Source organism: Canis lupus, chromosome 24, assembly GCF_003254725.2.
Source record: "Canis lupus dingo isolate Sandy chromosome 24, ASM325472v2, whole genome shotgun sequence".
Lineage (NCBI taxonomy): Eukaryota > Metazoa > Chordata > Mammalia > Carnivora > Canidae > Canis > Canis lupus.
In genome coordinates this window covers 44,236,975-44,259,912 of record NC_064266.1, presented here as the reverse complement: position 1 = coordinate 44,259,912, position 22,938 = coordinate 44,236,975, and the positions used below count along the sequence as shown (strand labels likewise).

The window sequence follows — 22,938 nt, the reverse complement described above, 5'->3', positions numbered from 1 at the left end:
TCCCACCCTTTTTTTTTTTTTTTAAGATTTTATTTATTTATTTGATGGAGAAATAAAGAGAGTCAGAAAGCACAAGTGAGGGGAGCAGCAGAGGGAGAGGGAGAAGCAGACTCCCCCCTGAACAGGGAGCCCAATGCAGGGGCTCGATCCCAGGATCCACAGATGCTTCACCAATGAGCCACCCCAGCACCCTCACATCCAGATTCTTAGTGAAAAGATGTCCTGCAGGCTTACCTAACCCCAAGTACATTGATGGGGACCCCTGGGAGTGCAGGTCTGCAGTGCAGCATGTGGCACAGCCTGGGCACCCACCCTACATCCCTTGTGCCAGCCCCCCACCCCCACCCCCAGGCCCATTTACCATCCTGGCCCTGCACTCATTCCCTGGGCAGCCCCTCTTCTCCCTACTCCGAACCACAGGCTGGGTCCTACTGCTCTAATTTATGAGGCATTGTGAGCCCAAGGGGCCCTCTTTGAAATGAAAGGAGTATGTGAATAAACCCCTAACAATGGGAATTTGATTAAAATGCTAGCTCCAGCCATGGAGGGTCCTTCAGATCCCTCAGGAGGGACTTCACACACCCTCTCTCACTCCATCCCACACCAACGCAAAGAGGAAGGTTTATTACTCTCATTTGATAGAAGCCATTATGGCCCAAAAAGGTTAATTAATTTTCAGAAGGTCACACTGCTGGGTTGAGATGAATCATTCTAGCTGTATCCGGGGTGGAAAAACACAGGCATCACCCAGGTTTGGTGGTAAATCCACTGCCCCTGAGTCCAGGGGGGGTGGGGCGGGGGAAGATGTCTGCAATTGAATAATGATGGGGGCCAAGAGCAAGGGAGGGAGATGGGACCCTAGCAGATGACTAGTCATAATGGTGTGCCCAAGACTGGGGGTTATCTGGGGACAGTGGGATGAATAAGGGCTCCCCAAGGTGTGCACATGCTAATCCCTTGAACTTATATGGTAATAGGAGTTTGCAGATGGGATTAAGTTAATGTTCTTAAGATGGGGAGGTTATCCTAGATTATTCCAGTTGGCCCAATGGAACCACCAAAGTTCCCATGAGAAGGAGGCTGGGGGCTCCGAATCAGGGATTGGAAATGCCACTGGCTTTGAAAGTGGAGGAAGGGCCAAGAGCCATGACGAAGGCAGTTTCCAGGAGCTGGAAAAGACAAGGAAATGAATTTTCCCCTCGAGCTTCCAGAAGGAACGCAGCCCAGTGAGACTGATTTGAGAACATCTGACCTCCAGAACTCTAAGACAACACATTTGGGTTGTCTTCAGTCACTAGCTTTGTAATTAATTCAAGCAGCCAGAGGACATACCCCACGGGGACTTGCAGCTTCTAGCATCAGGAAGGCCTGGGGCACAGGGGACCAGCCGGTCACCCTAGACCCCAGGGGGACTTCCGTTCGCTGAGGTTGGTTTAGGAAAGGCAGCCACTGTCTCTCCAGGGACTCACGGGGGACGTGGTGCACGCGGCGCTGAAGCAGGTCCCAGGCTGGGTGCTGGAAGGGCCGTGACACTAAGGCTGAGAGCTCCGTGGGCTCCGAAGAGCTGCCCCAGCCCTTCCTGCCCAGCACCTGCATCACCCTCGCGGGCACCGTGAGCCTGGGACTCATTATCCCCCCACCCACCCCGCTGGCGGGGCCTCCTGTGGAGACTTTTCCGGAAGGGATGTGCCGCCAGAAATTGAATCGTCACTTTCTTTGCTGTGGGAACCTTTTATTTTTATTTTATTTTTTTTTATTTTATTTATTAGTCACAGAGAGAGAGAAAGAGAGAGAGGCAGAGACATAGGCAGAGGGAGAAGCAGGCTCCATGCACCGGGAGCCCGACGTGGGATTCGATCCCGGGTCTCCAGGATCGCGCCCTGGGCCAAAGGCAGGCACCAAACCGCTGCGCCACCCAGGGATCCCTGTGGGAACCTTTTAGAAAGAACTTTACAAAAGCCTCCCGAGTAGAGGGTTAATGCACATCAGAAATACTGTTGGAGCTTAAGCCTCAGATTCCGACATCCGAGTCCTCCAACTGGAGTTTGGAGCTCCGACTGCGTAAGGGCCAGGCCGGGAGAGACAGGTGGGGGGAGAGGGGGGTCTAGGTAATCAGGCTCACAGAAGTCCCCAAAATGCTAATATGTAAGGAAACCAGAGATAAGGGAACAAACCAGACCTGCTCCAGGTGTGTGTGTGTGTGGGGGGGTGGCTTTTTAAAGACAGTCACCTGTGACCAACAAAGACTAACCAGACCCCAGAAAGGAGCCATTATAGATGTTGTCACCAGTCCTCACTCAAACCAAGACAGCGTGAGAATGATAAGGCCACAAGCTCCCTGGTCGGTTGTATATGAAAGACTATCGGTGGAGTCTCATGTGGGCAACTCTGTGGGGACCCCTCTCACTCCTGAGAGCTTTCTCTGGATCCCCCCTTAATAAAACTCCACTGCTTTACTCACTCTCGTTCATCGGCGAGGCTCATGCTCCGACTCTGGGAGACAAGAGCCTAGCCGTCCCACTTCATGATCACCCTTGGCATGAAGTTTCCTTCGGGAATTTGCCCAAGTCTGAGAAATCGGTAGCTGCTCAGGCCTCCTCTGTAGGGCCTCGGAGCCGTCCCTGCACCTCCCAGGGCCACCTAACGACTGGCTTTCCAGAAAATAACATGCACACAGGGACTTGCACACACGTTCGTGTTTGGTTTTTATTTTTGTTAATTTTAATTAATTAATTAATTAATTTATTTATTTAAAATTTTAAAAGATTTTATTTATTTACTCATGAGAGAGACACACAGGGAGGCAGAGACACAGGCAGAGGGAGAAGCAGGCTCCATGCAGGGAGCCCAATGTGGGACTCAATCCCGGGACCCCAGGATCGTGCCCTGGGCCAAAGGCAGGTGATCAACCTCTGAACCACCCGCGGATCCCCACGTTCGTGTTTGTTATAAAGCTTACCGACACAAAGGGTATGTAGCAAGAAACCACAGGCCGTAAGTTACCGTGCTCTATTAAAAATTCCACACAACTATGACTTCAATGTACGTGGCATTTCTTGCAAAATCCATCGTCAGCTTTTAAAATTCTATTGCCAACAATAGAGTCACATTAGCAGGCTGTGAATGAACACTTGATTGATATCTGATTCAGCCTAAAATTCGGCTCACATCATTGACAAACAATTATAGTTCCGACCTGAATGCTGGTTGATATTTTCATTTATGTTAGCTAGTAAGATGAAAGTAATATTACAAAGACACATGTCAAAACTTCGCTCATTTGACAATGATGTGAGTAACTTCCTCGCTGAATTAGATAATCGTTTTCAAATACTGGAAGAATATTTCCTCAATGTTTTTGTGCTATTCACAATGTAGCAGACACAGATGTGACATATTTGAGGTTAATTTGCATTATTAACATGTTTCTATCACTTTATTAAGACTAGATAATCAACAAAACAATACAACAAGGACTGCCTTCCATGGCATAAATACTCCCCTCAGAGGCGATCGCAAACTACTGATGTGACACTGCTGATGACTATTTGGGAAGAGATGCCAACCAGCAGATGGTATTTCTGCCTCATGGACACACTTAGACATAAATGACCCCAAGAACACAGATAGTAGCAAAATAGAGTTTAAAAATTTGGAAGTGGGAGGGCAGCCTGGGTGGCTCAGCGGTTTAGCACCGCCTTCGGCCCAGGCCTGATCCTGAAGGCCCCAGGATCAAGTCCCACGTAGGGCTCCCTGCATGGAGCCTGCTTCTCCCTCTGCCTGTGTCTCTGTTTGTCTGTCTGTCTGTCTCTCTCTGTGTCTCTCAAGAATAAATAAATATCAGAAAGGGAGACAGAACATAAAGACTCCTAACTCTGGGAAACGAACTAGGGGTGATGGAAGGGGAGGAGGGCGGGGGGTGGGGGTGAATGGGTGACGGGCACTGAGGGGGCACTTGACGGGATGAGCACTGGGTGTTATTCTGTATGTTGGTAAATTGAACACCAATAAAAAATAAATTTATTATTAAAAAAAAGAATAAATAAATAAAATATTAAAAAAAAATTGGAAGTGGGGCCCCTGGTGGCTCAGTTGGTGAAGTGTCTGCCTTTGGTTCAGGTCATGATCCCGGGGTCCTGGGATCCAATCCCGCATCAGGGTCCCTGCTCAGCGAGGAGCCTGCTTCTCCCTCTGCCTGAGGTTCCCCCTGCTTGTGCTCTCTGTCTCCCATGCACATGCTCTATCAAATGGATAAATAAAATCTTTTTAAAAAGTAATAAAAAATAAAAATTGGGAAGTGATAGCTTTTGAGTAATTATTTACTTTTTTAAATATCATTTTGATTTGAACATTTTAATTTTTAATAATGGTTGTGGTAAGAAGCAACTTACAAAATTCCTGAAAATTTGACCATTGGCTCTGATGAGCCATGACTGGGTAGCCCTCGTACAACGCTGAAGGAAGTAGCCTAAGTTACTGACTTAAGCACCACTTTTTTTGAGGTGCCTTGTATTCCCACAAAATACATTTAGATGATACAATCATTCGGGTTTTTTCTTTTAAAGATTTATTTATTTATGCATGAAAGACACACAGAGAGAGAGAGAGAGGGAGAGAGAGAGAGGCAGAGACACAGGCAGAGGGAGAGGCAGGCTCCTCACAGGGAGCCCGATGAGGGACTCGATCCCAGGATCACCTCCTGAGCCCAAGGCGGATGCTCAATGGCTGAGTCACCCAGGTGTCCCTACAATCATTTTTTTAAAATTTATTTTTTATTCAATCATTTGTTTTAATGCAAAGACTGTTTCTCCCAATCTTTGGTGAAATTGGTCTTTGATAAAATTAAATGGCAAAGTGTAATGGTGAAGAATACTATCCTATGCTTTCCCTTAAGTGATGAGGGAACAGAAGGCAAGCTGAGGACGAAGTAGAAACTGCCCCCCCCCCCAGCCCTTCCCCCCTGGTGGGACAGGTGGGACATTCCTCAGGCACTCCTGGCCACCCTAAAGCTAAGAAGGGAAAAACAAACAGTAAACTTACAGAGATCACAATCCTGCAAGACACGAGTTTCCTTCACTTTATAAATGTCTTAGTAATTTACAAGAACAAAGCATTTTTATCAATGGACTAGCTTCCGGAAGGAAATGTAGATATAATTAAATGTCCTTATAATCTGCAGCCCATTGGCAGATACTTGAAGTGGGCAGGGTGTACTGTTCCTCCAGAAGCTCTCAACTATTTTAATGTTAATGCCTTGCTTTCTAGAAGGAAAGATAACCTTAACAATGGCAAGGCCTCTGGTATCCAGTGAGTCCTCTTTAACATATGAAAATCCTTTTGAGGGATCCGTGGGTGGCGCAGTGGTTTGGCGCCTGCCTTTGGCCCAGGGCGCGATCCTGGAGACCCGGGATCGAATCCCACATCGGGCTCCCGGTGCATGGAGCCTGCTTCTCCCTCTGCCTGTGTCTCTGCCTCTCTCTCTCTCTCTCTCTGTGTGGCTATCATAAATAAAAATTGAAAATCCTTTTGAAATCTTCCTTTTCCTTACCTCTCCCAACTCCCCGGTGTATAATCAACCACCCCTCCCAACCCTAGCTAGAGGCAGCAGCTCTTTCTGCCCGCGGGTCCTGTCCCTGTGATTTAATAAAACCATCCTTTTGCACCAAGGATGTCTCAAGAATTCTTTCTTGGGGGATCCCTGGGTGGCTCAGTGGTTTGGCGCCTGCCTTTGGCCCAGGGCGCGATCCTGGAGACCCGGGATCGAGTCCCACGTCAGGCTCCTGATGCATGGAGCCTGCTTCTCCCTCTGCCTATGTCTCTGCCTCTCTCTCTCTCTCTCTCTCTCTCTCTCTGTCTCTGTGACTATCATAAATAAATAAAAATTAAAAAAAAAATAATTCTTTCTTGGCTGTCAGCTCTGGACCTCAGGACTTCACCCCACCAAACCTCACCTATATTCCAAAACCACATCATTAAGAAGCTATTAACATTAAAATTAAATTAAGCCCACCACAATGAGACATCACTTCACACCCATTAGGCTGGCTAGTATCAAGGCAAACAAACAATAAGTAAGGGTTGGCGAGGACGTGAAGAAATTGGAACCCTTACGCATTGTTGATGGGAGTACAAACTGGTGCAGCCACTGTGGAAAATAGTATTGTCATCCATCAAAATATTAAACATAGAATTACCATATGATCCAGAAATTCCACTTCTGGGCATATACCCAAAAGAAATGAAAGCAGAGTCTCAAAGGGATGCTTGTATACCCACGTTCATCAGCAACATTATTCATAATAGCCCCAAAGTGCAAGCAGTCCAAGTGTCCATAGATGGATGAATGGATGCATGAAATGTGGTCCATCCATACAATGGAATATTATTCAACTTTAACAAGGAAGGAAATCCTGACACCTGCTATGACCTGGATGAAACTTGGGGACATGCTGAGTGAAATAAGCCAGACACAGAAAGGCAAATACTGTAGGTTCCACTTATGAGGTTCTTAGAGTTGTCAGATTCAGAGACAGAAAATAGATGTTGGGTGCCAGGGGTTGGGGTAGGGAGGGTTGTGCAACAGGGATGAGGAGTTAGTGTTTAGTGGGTATAAGTTTCAACAGGGAAAGATGGATGGTGGTGATGGTCACACAACAATGTGAATATACTTAATGCTAAGCACTCAAAAAAGGTTGAAATGGTAAATTTTCTGTTGTATATATTTTACCACAATAAAAAAAAAAAACAAAGTAAGTAGATGGAAGGAAGTAATAATAAGAGTAGAAATTAAGAAAAAAGAAACTCTAACAACGACATAGAGAAGTTAAACCAAAAAAATTCCTTGAAAAGTTCTACAAAGTTGGTAAACCTTTAGACAGACTGATCAAGACACAAATGACCAATATCAGGAACGAAAGAAGAGAGAAAATATGGTTTTGTGCACTTTGAAACGCATTAGAAAGTTAGGTCTCATGCTAAATGTTCTCCTAGAAAAACAAAAAACAAGGAAACTCTGATAGGTGGTGGATGCGTCTATGACCTTGACTGTGGGGATGGCATCACAGGTATTCACATATGTCCAAACTTATCAAACTGTACACATGAGATATGTGCATTCTTTGTATAGGAATTACAACTCAATAAAGGTATTGAAAAAGAGAGAACACCACCGATGCTAAACAGCTTTATGCTGATACATTTCATAAATTAGATGAAATCAATGGATTCCTTGAAAGAAAAGAAGTTCCAAAATGGATTAAAAGGAAGAAAGAAAACGAAAGAGCTCTATATCAATTGAGAAATGGAATTCACAATTAAAAAACCTTCCACAGGGACAGTGTGATAATTTATGTTAGCCAATTCCAAGGAATCAAAAAAGGCTCTAATTGTTTAAAGTTTCATGTTAATTGTGGTAATAAATGAATTTATCGTATTTGTTAAGTTTTACAAAAAGAAGGTCTTCCGATAACTGTAGAGCAGTTGCTTTGAATCAATATACAAAACCAATGTATTTCTACATGCTAGCAAACAATTGGAAAAGGAAATTTTAAGATACCATCAAACAACATGAAATATTTGGTAAAAAATTTAACCATACAGATTTAAGATCAATAGCTACAAAATCTTGCTGAGAGCAATTAAAAAGGACCTCAACAAATAGACACATCGTGTTCATAGATTGAAAGACTTGATATTTGCCTGTAGATTCAGAGCAACTGCAATCACAATCTCAGCAGGCTTTTTTGTAAATTTAACAACTGATTCTAAGATGTATGTGGAAATACAAAGGACCAAGAATAGCTCAAATGACTATGAAACAGGAAAACAAAGTTGGTGGACTCATACTGTCTGACTTATGACTTTTTATAAGCAGGAATCAAGACAGTATGATATCGCATTAAGATAGACAAATCAATGAAACAGAAGAGTAGGTTCTGAAATCCATTCTCACTCAAGATGGTCGAGTGATTTTCAAGAAGATGCAAAGAGAATTCCACCAGAAAGGCTAGCATTTTCAAAAACTGGTGCTGGAAAAACTGAGTATCTGTATGGGGGGGGGGGAGGGGGGGATCTTGATACTCTTAACATACAATGTACAAAAAATGAGCTCAAATTTGATCAGAAATCTAAATACAAAAATCAATATTACCATGTATCTAAAAAAAAAGAAACCAAGGAGGAGTGCCTGGGTGGCTTAGTCATTTAAGCCTCTGACTCTTGATTTCAGCTCAGGGTCCTGGGGTGGAGCTAGCTCCATGCTCAGCAGTGAATCTGCTTGAGGTTCTCTCTCCCCCTCACTCTGCCCCTCCCCTGTTCCTGCCCTGTGTCTCTCTCAAATAAATAAATCCTTAAAAAAAAAATAAAAAAAAGAAAAAAGAAAAGAAAACAAAGGAGAAAATCTTTACCATCTCAGCATAGGTCTTAGGTCTGATACCAAACCAAACCAAGCCATAAATAAAAATTGATGTATCTTTAATTTTAAAGATGAGGTCAAATTTAAGTGGTCACCTAAGAAAAATGAAAGCCAAGTCAACAGAAAGCCCACGAATGTTCACGGCGACTTTATCCATAGTAGCCCAAACTGTAAACAACCCAAATGTCCCTCAGCAGATGAATAGTTACATATCCATGCCCTTGACTACTACTCAGCAATAACAAACAGAACCAATTACAGATACACTCAAAACATGAATGGATCTCAAAAACACTTTGCGGCATGAAAGAAGCTAGACGCAAACAGCTCCATGAGTCCTTTTATGTGGAAATGAGGAAAACGTAGAATTATCTATAGTGACAAAAGGGGGCAGGAGCGAACATTTTGAAAGAGATGAAAACGTTCCTTATCTGTACTGTTGTGGTCACACACGTGCTTACCTTTGCTAAAACTCGCTGAACTATAAATGGATGATCTTCACTGTATATGAATTGAAAGGTAGAGTTGAGAAGAGCTTCTGTGTTAGGACAGGTGTGATCTAAGAGAGGCATGTGTATGTGTGTGTGTGTGGTGGTGTCTGTGGAGAGTGCATATTTGGGACAATAGGCAGAAGGCAAAGACAGAAATGGCCCCATAAGGCACTTGGAGGAAAAGAGAGGGACCCTTTCTGTGGGCAGGGAAGAGGTGGGCTAGGAGCTCTGGTTGTTTCAAATGGACAATCAGGCTTTGTCCTCAGCCTGGATCTTAATCCTCCAAGGCCTGGAATTGCGGTGTCTGGCTGCCCCGAGACAAGCCCATGTTAGGGCCATGCTCACTCAAGGGGTCATATCTAGATTCTGTGCGTAGCAGGAGCCCAACGTTTAGGGTGGGGGTGCACTCATTGCTGCTCATGCAGACGTCTGCGGGCAGGTGGCCTTTGTCTGATATGGGTGCATGGCAAGTGCGCTGCTGTAATGTAGCTGGGTCTTGACAGGGACAAACAGCCAGCAGTGGTACCCAAACTCTGGTCCAACCGAGGAAAGGAGAGGTAAGAAAAATATTATTTGTAGTAAGAAATAAACAGGTATGGCTTTTGCCTGAGCAAATGTTTTACTTCTGTCTCATGGGCCCTGGTTGGGACCACGTGTTCCTCTACTGCTTCCTAGGAAGATTGCAGCCCTGAGTCCAGACTCCCAGTGCTGGAGGGTCTTAGGGTGCCCTGCAGGGGTGTGGGTGCTCACCACCAACGGGTGGGAGGCAGCGCCTCTACTACTCCCAATTTTTGTGCTTTGTCTATTAAAATTAATGAGAATTTTATCTTTCACTCTTTAACAGTAAGATTTTTTACAATATAAAAGTAATTGCATTTTTTTTTTTTTTTTAGTAATTGCATTCTTAATTTTCAAATGTTTAAGTTAAAAGGTGTCCCAGGGCTTCACAGAAACCCATGAACCCATGCACCTAGCCAGGATCCCTGGGGCTTGGGGCCCCACATGGGGCCCATGCACCCCGCTGGACCCACTCCTGGGCCAGCTTGGAGTTTGCTCCCACTCCCCTACCCACTCCAAACTGCCTACCGCTCTGGCCGATGTGCCATCATGAGTCCTCTTTGAGAGAGGGGGAGTGTGATATGTACCTAACAATGGTGATCTGATTAGAATTAGCTGCCATTTACGGAGCATCTATTATGTGCCAGGCACTGGCTAAAGTGCTCACATTCCCTCCTCCTAACACTGCAGGGGGTTGTTTGCCACTCTGACTTCACAGAGGACGCAGAGGCCCCAAAAGATAGGCGGTAACACAGGGCCCCACTGCTAGTAGAGGGGTTCTGCTCACTTTCTGGGGGGCTGGCACTGCCATCACAGTGCTGGGACAGGCCCCCCTTCTAGCCACTGTTGCTAAGCACTCATGAGGACACACACACACATACACACACACAGCTCCACACTGTTCCTTTCCCAAAGTGCATTTGCGTGGTGACCCTAACACCTGTCAGGACAGGGACCAGCCTCTGAGGCCCCTCACTCAGAGCCCCTCTCCTTCCCAGCTCCCTTCTCTCCCCTCCTCTTTATCCTATGCTAGTCCTGGGGGTGGGGTGGGACTGGGTAGGCATCCTGTAGCCACCCCCTGCAGCAGGGGGACACTCTCCGTTCTGCATTGTTACCCCGCCCCATGCACTGGCGTGGGAGTGCAGAGCGAGGCAAAGCACAGCGAGTGTCTCTGGCGGGCTCCGTGGGGGAGGCAGTACCACCAAACAGGCTGGGGGTCAGAAGGGAAGCAAATCAGTAAAGGAAGCTCAGCAGGGCCCCACGCAGCCTGTGCAGCATGACACAGCAATCAACAGCAGCTTTAGTCAAAAATCAGGAAAAATGGTGTGAGTAACGCTTGTTTTGCTTTTTTTCTTCTGGGCCTTATGAATTTTGGAGCTCATGAATTTGGAACTCATTGCCCTCTGGTGACCATCAGAAAGCACGTCGTAACTGGCGCTGCCCCATCCACCAGAGGGCAAATTGCAGCATGGAGAGGCATGAGCAAATGCTAGATGTTTCTGAAGCTCCTTGTTTGATGTTAAGAATGCAACTGGTTTTTCAGTCTACCTCCAACTTTGTGCATTTCGGGTTTAAAGATAAAAATCACATTTAATGCCATCCCTATCGAAATACCAATAGCACTCCTCATAGAACTAGGACAAATCATCCTAAGATTAGAATGGAACCAGAAAAGACCCCAAATAACTAAAGTAATCCTGAAAAAGAAGAACGAAACTGAACTTATCATAATCCCAGATCTCAAGCTAGACTACAAAGCTGTCGTAATCAAAACGGTATGGCACTGACACAAAAATCGGCGCAAAAATGTTAATGGAACAGAGTAGAGAGCCCAGAAATAAATCCACGATTATGTGGTCAATTAATCTCCAACAAAGGAGGTAAGTTATGTAAATGGGAAAAACAGTCTCTCCAACAAATGGTGCTGGGAAAACTGGACAACTACATGCAGAAGAATGAAACTGGACCAGTTTCTTATACTGAACACAAAAATAAGCTCACAGTGGGTTAAGGAATGCAAACACCTGAAACCATGCAAATCTGAGAAGAGAGCACGGGCAGTGATTTCTCTGACGTTGACCACAGCAGCATTTTTCTAGACCTGCCTCTTGAGGGGAGGGAAATGAACTTTTGAGACTTCATCAATATAAAAAACTTCTAGAAGCACAGAGAAGGAAACAATCAACAAAACTAAAAGGCAACCTACCGAGTGGAGAAGATACTTGCACATGACACATCAGATAAGGGGTTAGTATCCAAAATAAATGAAGAGCTTATCCAACTAAACACCAAAAAGTTAAATAATCCCATTTGGAAAACGGGCAGAAGAAACAAACAGACGAGATTTCTCCGGAGAGGACATCCAGGTGGTCCACGGACACATAAAACGATGCTCAGCCCCACTCATCATCAGGGAAATGCAAGTCAAAACCACCACGAGACACCACCTCACACCTGTAAGAATGGCTAAAATTGGCAACAGTGAAGCACCTGCCTTCAGCTCTGGTCATGGTCCTGGGTTCGAGCTCCGAGTTGGGCTCCCCGCTCAGTGGGGAGTTGGCTTCTCCCTCTCCCGCTGCCCCTCCCCCTCTGTGCCCAGCTCATGCTCTCTTTCTCTCTCAAATAAATAATAAAAGAAAAGAATGGCTAAAATTAACAACGGAAGAAACAACAGGTGTTGGCGAGGATGGGGGGACAGGATCACTCGTGCGCTGTTGGTGGGAATGCGCACTGGTGCAGCCACTCTGGAAAACAGTATGGAGGTCCCTGAAAACGTTAAAGAGAGAACTAGCATGCTATCCAGTAATTCCACTACTGGATATTACCCAAGAAATATAAAAACCCTAATTCCAGAAGATACGCACCCCGATGTTTATTGCAGCATTATCTACAAGAGCCAGATTACGGGAGCAGCCCAAGCGTCCATCAACAGACGAATGGATAAAGAAGATGTGGTCCATATACACGATGGAATGGCATTGCTCAAACTCATTTACTTGGTGTGTATAACACAATGGGATGTTGTCACTAAAAAAAGAATGAGATCTTGCTACTTGCAACAACAGGGATGGATCTAGAGGTTTATAACGTTGAGCGAAATGGCCAGAGAAAGACAGACACCATATGATTTCACCCCTACGTGGAATTTAAGGAACAAACGAGCCAAGAAGATACTAACGAGGAGCTGGACTCTTAACTACAGGAAACACTGACGGTCCCCAGAGGGAGGCGGTGAGGGGGCGAAGGGCCCACTCCCACGATGAGCACGGAGTCATGCGTGGACTCGGGCCGGCCGCTCTGCCGCCCACGGGGCTCACCTGGGAGCCCACCCGAGGTCCCTACCCTTGCATTTTCTTCCATGTTTGGTTTTCCCCTTATTTTATTTTATTTTTTAAATTTTTGATAGTCACAGAGAGAGAAAAAGAGAGAGAGGCAGAGACACAGGCAGAGGGAGAAGCAGGCTCCATGCACCGGGAGCCCGATGTGGGATTCGATCCCGGGTCTCCAGGATCGCGCCCTGGGCCAAAGGCAGGCTCTAAACCGCTGTGCCACCCAGGGATCCCTGGTTTTCCCCTTATTTTAAATTCTGTTATGCTGCTGGGATTATAATAATTGTAGCCAATATTTATCATGTCCTTATGACAATTCACCCTCACCTTTGAGATGGCGACTATTAATACCCTCGGTAAAAAGAGTAAACTGAGGCAGGAGAGTCAAGCAACAGCCCAAGGCCACAAGTGACCGGCAAAACAGAGTCTAGAATGCCAGCAACTGGACAAAAGCCTGTGCTCTGTCTGGACGGCCAGGCCACTCACGACTCACGCACAGTGGCACAGAAGCCACCCCAAACTCTTTGTAACAGAGAATGGCCTGTGAGCAACATTCACAAGAGCCCCGAACCCACAACAACCCCAATGTCCACCAACTGTAGCCCACAGACTAGTCCTACGGACTGGGACTTGCTCGAGCAATAGGATAGGACATTAGAACAACGACGAAACGAATGAATCCCACAGACAGGAGCTCAAACAGAAGATGCCAGAGGCATATAGACATACCCTGTAATGCCTCTTAAATTTTGGAAACAGTGCGTGGGTACCTTTGGGGAGCAGAGGAGCTGGTGAGGGTGCAGGGAGCCTGCCGCGGCCCTGGGATGTTGTGTGCGCCGCCGTGGGTGGTGGCGGGTGTGAAGGTGCAGGGACAGGCACGACGCTGCACCCCGTAAGTCAGCAGCGGCCGAAGGGCCCCAGATCTCTGGCTCCTGTGGCCGTTACCTGACATGGCCCACAGGACTTTGCAGATGTGATTTAGAGTACATTTGGCCCACTCAGAGAATCCAGGATAACCCCTTGTTTTAAGGGGGGGCTTATCTGAGTGGGCCCGACGTACCGCCATGACCTCTAAAAAAAAGGATTTTCCATTTTCCCTGGCTGGAGAGGTTTGAAGCCTAGATTCATTTTCCATTGTTGCTGTAACAAATTGCCCCAAACGTAGCAGCTTCAGGCAATGCAACCTTATGGTTTTACGGCTTCTGGAGGTCAGAAGTCCAGGCGGGCTCTGGGCTCTCCACTTGGGGTCTCTCAAGGCCTAAATCAAGGTGTTGGCCAGATGTTCTGTGCTGGAGGCTGGGGGAGTGTGGGGGGTGGTCCAGAATCCTCCCCGTCTCCCCAGAGCTTCTTTCCAGATAAACCCAAGGCCATGCCCCTCCAAGAAAGCTGGAAAGAAGGGCATCTATTAGGCAGGGCCAGACCCGGCGAGGTATGAACCTCAGACACAGAGACTGAGGAGGGGGCCCTGAGAGGAGTGCGGGCCTGCTGTGCGCATCCTGGGGACCTAGCCCGTCTCATCCTGGCCCCAGCCCCGCTGAGCAGACCCCAGGTACTCAAGGAGAGGATCAGCCTCCCTGCGGCACGTGGCTTCTAGGGCTTCAGATCAATGCATACTCGTTCACTCACTCACGCCCTCATTCCCTCACACCCCAGTCCTGGCCCCAGGGGGTAGGAAGTGCACATAGTGTCAGGTGCCGTGCTGGGAGCTGGGACCCCTGGTAAGTTCCCCACCTGGGCTGGGGTCCCTCTTCTGAGTGGGGCCTACTTAGAGTTGCTGCATTTAGCAAAAAAAACAAAACAAAACAAAACCACAAAAAAAGGGGGTGCCCAGTTCAATTTAATTTCAGTATATAACAGAATTTTTGAGTAGGAGTATGCTGCATGTACTATTTGGGGGCACACTTATAGTAGAAATAAGTATGTGCTGTTATTTGAATTTCAAAGCTCCCTGGACACTCTGCATCTCACCTGAGGCCTCTGCCCCACTGTGGCCAGCTGGGAAAGTCACGCTTTCCTTAGTTACCCTGGCCACTGTGGGGCCTGGCCTGCTCCGGGACCCCCTGCAAAGGACAGCTGACCACACGGGGACAGCCATCCCCCGGGTGGCAGGCGGCCACCTGCACAGCCCTCCTGCAGTCCTGCCCAGCTTGGCTGCTAAGTCGACTCCAGGTCCCCTGAAGCTCAGGATCTCCGATGTGGCTGCACAGTGAAATCACCCAGGAGCTTAGGGACCTCCTGCCACCCGATGCCACCCCAGGGATTTGGACCGAATCGAAACTCTCAGAGCTTCCTGAGGGATGTGATGTGCAGCCAGGTTGGATACACCCCCTGGGGTGGGGGGTGGCCTGACTCAGGACACCTGTCTGAGAACAAACCTCGAATGAGAAGCAGGGTACCTGGCTGTGGCTGGCGGGTTCCCGTCCTGCCTCTGTCATTTGCTAGCTGTGTGGCCTCGGGGGGTGGCCTCTGCTCCCTGAGCACCAGAGTCCTCCCTTGTCTCTCGCGAGGCTGTGGTGAACCGTCCATCAAGACCGCCCTTCCCACAGTTCCCTGGACCAGCCGCACCGTCAGCACCTGGGACCTTGGGAGAGAGGCAAATTCTTAGAAACTTGAGGGTGGGGCCAGCAAGCTGCCTTTTAACAAGCCTTCCAGGTGATTTTCGGATTCATGCCAGCCACAGGTGTGAGTAAGGTGAAACAGGTTAAGGGCAAGACACAGAAAGATGGAGAAGTGAGAACTAAGGGCCCAGCACTGACTCCTGAATCTGGGGGCTCCCTCTCGCCACCAGACCCCAATGATGTTGCTCTTTCCCCGCTGCCTGCACAAGTTTAAGGCTGGTCATTGTGCAAGAACTTGCCGGTGGCCCCAAGACTCAGCACATTTCCTCCCCAGCCCAGGGATGCCCACCTGCCACCTCTGAGAGATGAAAGCCCCACCAGGCACCTGCCTTGCTCCCTCACTCCAGGCTGGGTTCCCTCCACCCTGCCCCCCAACCGATGCCCCTCTCTTCCCCCAACACTAGGCCGAGAGCTTCCTGCCCCAATGGAGACTGGCAGCCACGATGCTCCCCTGGATTCTCCAGAATCTGGAGTTCAGGCACACTTTGGGGACAAAGCTTCCCATTCACCTCCCAATTCTTTAAACCCTGCAAGCCACCTACTGCTTGAAAGTAAAAACGTAGAGTGATTGCTGATTGTGAGCTAGAACTGAAATAATACCGATTTTCGTACTTTGGCTAAGTGAAAATAGCTTCTATCTCTCTTGGCCTGGGGCTTTGGAATCACAGAAGCCCTGTGCTCAGCCCAGATTGGCTGGATCAGTTGACTTCTCTGAGCCCCAATTTACTCAGCTCAAGTAATGTTAATAATCACTATTACAATGATCGGGTAATAGAATTTGTGAGGGCTTTATCCTCCCAGCCACTCTCGGAGGCAGCTGGGGAGCCCACAGCTGGTAGACGGCCCAGATTCCTGCTCGGGGGGAGCCTACCTTCCCCTTCTTTGGGGAACAGAACCCCTGTTTTCTTCTGCCCCCCCCTTCAGATGCACGGGCCTCAGGGGCTGTGACACAGGCGTTTTGGGGACCCAGTCGTCACACGTGGGTTACATAAGCTACCACAAAAGGATCGAACCCAAGTCAACATATGGTGACTTAAAAAACGATTAACTTCATTTAAGAAAAAAAAGAAAAGATGACTTTTTGTTGAGTTAAAAGAAAAAAAAAAAGAGCAACAACAGAGCAAGTCTGTGTCATTAACTGGAAGCAGATGGCGGCCTCCGCGGATGGCCTGCGTGCAAGCTCATCCCTGTTCCCTCTCCAGCCTACCCGCTCCGAGGCCTTCGTTCTTCACAAGGCTGGGCCTGGGCTGCCATAGGTGCAGAGCTGAGCCGCGGGCCCTGAGCCCCCCTGCCTTGACTTCCTGCAATCACAGAACATCTGCTGTGCTGAGCCTGCCCTGGGTCCCCAGGGCCTGGCAGGGCCATTAGTCATCGTCTCATCTGGCGATGTCACAAACGCCCCCTCACTCTCCCTGCTCCAGCTGGTCCAGGGGCCCCCCAGGGGCCTGAGGGATGAGGCTGGCTCCAAGGCCCCCTCCTACCTCTGCATCCCCAGCCACGCGGGCCCTGAAGCCAGGACCCTGAGTGACAGCCCATTGACACAGGCCAGGGCCATGTACATAGGCAAGACTCTTCAGCGATGGAAGGGAGGTTACAGCTCTCTGGCTGGCTCTCTGAGTATCCGTACCTGGTTCTCTCCCTTCTCACAAGATGGGCACAGGCAGCCCCTTTGCCCAGAGACCTGAGTGGGGTTCCTGGTACATATATTTTTATTAAAGCCCCTGTATTGATGCAGGCTCCTCAACTGCACGAGACCCAACTCACGGTGGCTTGAGCAAATGGAAGAGTGGTGGGCTCATTGCCTGAGAAAGCCAGAGATTCCTGGCTTCAGGCATGGCTGGATCTAGGTGGTCCAAATGCGTCATAGGAGTGTGATGTCTTCCATCTCTCAGTGCTTGTTTCTTTATCTGCTACCAATCTCTGTGCAGCAAATTACCACAAAATGTATCGGCCTAAAACAGTAAACGTCTAAAACCTCACACAATTTTTGTGGATCAGGAATTCAGAGGAGGTGTCATGGTTTGAGGTCTCTTGTGAGGTTACGATCAAGATGTCAGTCAGCCTGTCCATGTCATCGGACGGGTGGAATGGAGCTGGAAGGGCTGCCTCCGGGGTGGCACACACACCCTGGCGGCTGTGGGCAGGAGACAGCAGTTTCTTGCCACACGGACCTCTCCATTCGGCTGCTTGCGTGTCCTCACAACATGGCCACGGGCTGAGTGATCAAGGAGGAGGCTGCGATGTCTTCTGGGACCCAGAAGTCACCCTTCCTCATCTCTGCAGCCTTGTATTGGTAACAGCAGTGGGCTTTCGCGAGGTGAGCGGGGATTCCGTCCAGCACGGATATCAGCAGGTGAGAATCATCAGGGGGCACAGGGGGCATCTGGAAGGCTGGCGACCACGGCTTCTTTCCAGGTCTTGCAGAAGAGGCTGCAGCCCCAGCAGCACACAACTTCCCTGTGCCATGCCCATCGCCCACCTGATGATCGTGACTCCGACCAGCCATGCCGAGCCAGGTGCTCATTGCTCCGGTCAGGGAGGGAGGAGGGTGAACCCATCCAAGCCCCATGGACCAAGAGTCTGATCGGAGCTCCTCCCCGAGCAGAATCGAGTGTGCTGGGTACAGAGCAGACAAGAGCAGCAGGTGGCCCCACCGATGACAACGCCTCTGTCCCCCTGGGAGCGGGTGGGCGCTGAGGATGGATGGTGTGGGGCGGGCCTCCAGAGAGAAGGGGATGGCAGCTGGAATACCCCTGGGGTGGCCAGCCAGCTCCCCGAGCTCCTGCCCTAGGCAGCAGTGTGGCCAGCACACCCCTTTCTCAGTGGGCAAGTAGGACCCACTGGGCATCCCGCACCTCGACTCAGGTGATCCTTACCCAGGGGCCAGGACGTGGATGGGAACACTAATCCCAGGAACTAGCAGTGACAGCCGAGAGCTGAGGCTCTGGAGCTGGGAGCCTTCAACCCGGCTCGGCTGCGCTCCCGCTATGGGGCCTTGGCCAAGCTCTTAGCTCCTCAGACCCTCAGTTCCCTCACCTGTGACATGGGTGATGCCTGGACCAAGCCCCAAACATCACTGTGAGTGCTGAATGGTGCAAAGGAAGTGCCCGGCCACATACGGGCACCCGGATGAGCCCTCACCGTGACTGTGCCCCCTGGTGCCCGTTCTTGGGGGGATGCAAACCTGTCCCCCGAGAGGCAGATGACCCAGCGGCCAAGTACAAGGTAAAGGGTCAGTCGAACCTTTGGTTTGGAAACCAAGTCTGCCATTTCTAGTGGGGTGGACTTCCCTGTGCCTCAGTTTCCGTGTCTATAAAATGGGCATCCTATGCCCTGCCCCTTAGAGCGATAATTGGGACAGATAATGCATACAAACCATCCCACACAGTCGCTCGGAAACACCACGAGCCACTTCATCAACAATGCAATTATCACCACAAAGCACAGAGGTAAAGAGCTGGGCCCCAGCGCCGACTTCCTGAGCTGGGATCCGGATCCTTATTGCTTTGTGGCTGCGACCCCTGGGCCAGCCTCTCTGACCCCCAGGGTGAACACCCACCTCAGGCTGTCGTGAGCACTGAAGTGCCAGCTGCCTGCCCGGTGCATACGGCCCCGTCGCCGTGCGTGTTTAACGGGCCTGTGGAGAGAGGACGGGATCGTTGGCATTTTCATTTACAAAATTCCGATTGCGGGCGTCAGTGGACCCCGTTAGCACTGGCCTTGGGGTAATCTCCGAAGGTGCTATTTACAGTCGTGAGCGAGGGCAGGCAGTCCCCTACCGGCGTCCCAGGACTGCCCTGCGGGCCGGGCCCAGGTGGGAAGCCAGCCCAGGACAGGGCCCCTGGGGGGCGGGGGTGTCCCAGCGCGGTGCCCCTGGCCTGCCTGAGATCACAGGGCCCCCAGCACCCCGTCTGCTGCCCCCTGAGTGGTGGGAGGCAGCTCCAAGGGCAAAGAACCTGCCTTGGGTTCAGACATCACCGGGGAGTCCTGGACAAATCAACAGACACTCCCCCCGGGGAGCCCCCTTCTCTGCACTTGTTCAAAGTAGGCTGCACACAGGTTCCCCTGGCTGGGGGGTGCTGGGCAGGTGTCAGGGCAAGCGGGCCCCCGTCAGCACCCGGGGCTGCGGAAGACCCCAACCAACAGAGCCCTGATGTGTTAAGTGGGGGCTGGATGAGGGGAGCTGCCGCCGGGAGGGTGCTGGGCTGCTGATGCCCGCACCCCCGCCCTGCTCATCCCCATCATCATCATCGGCGCTCAGAGGAATGACTGAGGGGGGCCGGGGCCGAGAGAGACCCATAGGACCCACGAATAGGAGGGGGCGGGTGAGGCCACCTGCACCTCCCTGGGGGAGCCACACCCCAACAGGGCCTCCTCTTCCTCTTGGGGGGGCAGGTGCTCTGAAATCTCAGGGAAAGTTCTAGAGGAAATACTGCTCTCTGACCAGAGGGGGTGCTATTGCCTCACAAATGAGCTGCCCAAGCCTGCTGCTGGAAAACCGTTTCTCTCTGCAGTCCAAAGACTCTCCGAGAAGTTTCCATCTGCAGAGGGCTTTGGAACAGAGCCTGAATCCTGACAGATCCCGGGCCTTTCTCCTGCTGGTACCCTCGTCTCCAGGGAAGGCCCCTCTAACTCCCAGAGGTTGCAGGAAGAAGAAGAGACCATCAGAGGGAGGGAACACTGGTACACATCCCGCAAGGTGTCACCCACCCCCATGATGTACCAGAGCCCATGGCCTGCGTGTGTGTATGTGCATGTGCGTGCGTGTGTGTGTGTGTGTGTGTGTGTGTGCCCAGGATGGGCAACATATTGGAAGGAGCTATGCTGGGTCCCGGTGCAGCAAAAGCTTGGCCCCCCGTAGTCTCCAAATCACCCCCGCGGGGTAGATATGACTGTCCCCACCCTGCAGAAGTGGCTCAGCACTTGCCTGAGCTTGTAGGACCTCGCCCGTGACGCAGCCACCATGGGCTCCGGCGGCTCTGTGGCTGCGGCGCAAAGGCTCCTCACGGCTCTGTTTTTGGGGGTCGGGGGGTGGTGGGGCCTGAGGCCCAGAATGGCACTTCTCCTCCCCAACTGCACGTCCAGTCCTGCGGAGGGGAGTGCGTGTGTGCGGCCGGCCCAGGGCTGCGGCCCCGCGGGGGCTCCGGCGTGCAGAGAACCCCTGGGGAGGTTTCCATTAAACCATCGGCTCTGGCCAGATGTTCTCAGTTTTCAAGCCACATTTTTTTATGACCTAAGAGGGACCCTTTCGTCATTTTTCTGGAAGAAAAGACCGTAAGTGAGAAATTTCAGCTCCAGCCGCCTGGTGTACACGGTGGTGCTGGGAGGCCAGGCCAAGGTCCGGGCCCCCCGCTTCAGCTGAGCCAGCAATAAGCCGCGTGCAAGCCCATGAGTCAGGCAGGGCCAGATAGGAGAGGCGCGATGTGTTTTCTTTTCACATTTACGCATTAAGGAGAGAGAGATGGAAAGTGGGCCGGACAGCCATTAGCACGGCTCCGCCCGCGCCCGGGTTTGGGGAAAAGCATACGTCAAGCCAATGTTCACAAAAACGGACTTTTTTCCACTGTGGATTGCTCTGTCAGCTAATCTGGTCCGTATCTCAGGGCCGCTCTCCGTTTTTGTAAATAAAACCAACGAGGACCACTTGTAAAAACGAGCATTCTTAGGCAAAACTTGCTAATTTGATGCCAACTGGAATTAATTGGGCGTACCGACCTCCCGGGAGCCTCACGAGGACTCTCGGGATGGGGTTTCTAAATGGCCTGACATCTGTCCAGGGTGCTCGCTCCACCCCAACCAGGGCTGGCGGTCCGAGAGTCTGGGCCCACGTCCTGGGGCCTGAGAAGGTGGACGAGCTGGCCGCGGAGGAGCTCTTGGCACAGCGGCCTGGAGGGTCCCAGTGGCCCTCGGCAGGCTCTGCTCAGCACACTTGAAATGTATACAGGACACACATCTGTTCTGGATCCTCTTCCTTATACTTCATCGGCTCTTCTCGATGCTTCTTACAGCAGCCGTGAGCCAACCAGCACAGGGACATTATGCTCAAGTCCTCACCTCCAGACCCCCCTGGGGTCACCTGGGAGTTCTTCCCACGGAGCTGCTGACTTTGAGGGAGGGGCTCTCTGGAGCCAAGACAGGGAGAGGTCTTGTCCCTTCTTTGGGGTCTGTATGATGACACACAGCATATACGCACCATAACCCTGGGGGTTCTTAACTGGGGGGGGGCGATCCTGCCCCCCAGGGGGATATTTGACATCATCTGGAGACATTTTTGGCTGTCACAACTGGGGAGGCAGCCTCCCGGCATCGAGGGTGTACAGTGCCCCGAAACATCCTGCCATACACGGGACAGCCCCACTACAGAGAATTACCCAGTCCCAAGGGTCAGCAGCGCGGAGGTTGAGAAACCTTGGTCATCCGTCCACTCAACCTGCTCCCTAGGGATCCGCATCCGTAAGTCCCAAATATTTTGCTGTTACAAACATCATTGCAAAGACCACTTTATACCTGGCTTACTCTGCCATGGGTCATCGTAAGTGCCAGAGCACGCAGTGCGGAGCCACTGGGCAGAAGGACAGCGGGGACACACAGCTCTGTGCACAAGGCACCTCCACAAACAGACGCGAGAGGGCGCTTCCCTGGAGCTCTCCCCGCCAGCTCGGCTCTCCCAGCCCCCGGGGCACTTTCTGGTCTTTCCGGATCCAGGGAGGATGAGAAGGGCTGGAAAGGGGAGCCCGAGGGACCGGAGGGGACCGGCTGAGCCCCGAGGGCAGAGCGCCTCCTCCCCGCATGACTCTGCTGGCTGCCCGCTCTGGGCTCTGCTCAGGCCCCGGGGCCTCCCCAGCTGGCTCCCCTGCCCCCCTGCCGCCCTGTGCCCTCCACCCTCCTCTGGCTCCCCCACATCTCGTGGGCTGGCAGGCCTTGCCTCTCCCCTCTGCTCCCTTCCCCACGCTCCCTTCGGGGCACCTGCCCTGACCAGGTGTGGCCTGGCACCCGCCCCTCTCACCCTCACCCATCTTGTCATTTCCTATGTCTTTGTATGAATCTTCGGCCGCCAGCCCCCCTCCCCCTAGATGGTAAACTTCACCGAGGGGTTCCGCAGGCGTTCTCCTCTGGTGATGCATCCAGACCTTGCACGGTACCGGGCACAGAGGAAGTGCTCTAACCCGCCCGGCGCCGCATGGTGTCATCGTGGCTGCTGTCCCTAGTGCAGTGGCCTGGACTGCTCCCCTCTCCGTCTAGTGCTCCCTACAGCATCACTCAGTTGTGTCCTCTTCCTAGCACTCAAGAAAGACTGAAAATTTTCTCTTTTCTTCAGACTGGGAGCTGCCCATGAGCAGGACTTCTACAGCGTGGTGCCTGGCCTGTGACAGGAGCTCATAATGGATGGATGGATGGATGGGTTGATGGGTGGATGGGTGGATGGATATGTGGATGGATGGGTGGATGGGTGAGTGAGGGAGGGAGGGAGGGAGCAAAAGGAAGGGAGCAAGGGAGCTGGGGACAGACAGGCAGACTAGACATGATAC

The 22,938-nt window shown here is 50.8% G+C and overlaps 1 long non-coding RNA gene across 2 annotated transcripts in view; it reads right to left on the bottom strand.

Moving 5' to 3' along the window:
- The window catches only part of LOC112674203 (uncharacterized), a 59,646-nt gene extending 42,893 nt beyond the window's left edge, over positions 1 to 16,753 (bottom strand). Inside the window, exons 1-2 of one of the 2 annotated variants that reach the window (XR_003145316.3) lie at positions 16,617 to 16,753; positions 15,188 to 15,372 (exon numbers count right to left, since the gene is read on the bottom strand). This is a non-coding gene — a long non-coding RNA (uncharacterized LOC112674203). The remainder of the gene's footprint in view (positions 1 to 15,187; positions 15,373 to 16,616) is intronic. The other variant, XR_007405606.1, reaches the window with a different exon arrangement.
- Positions 16,754 to 22,938: the final 6,185 nt, after the last annotated feature.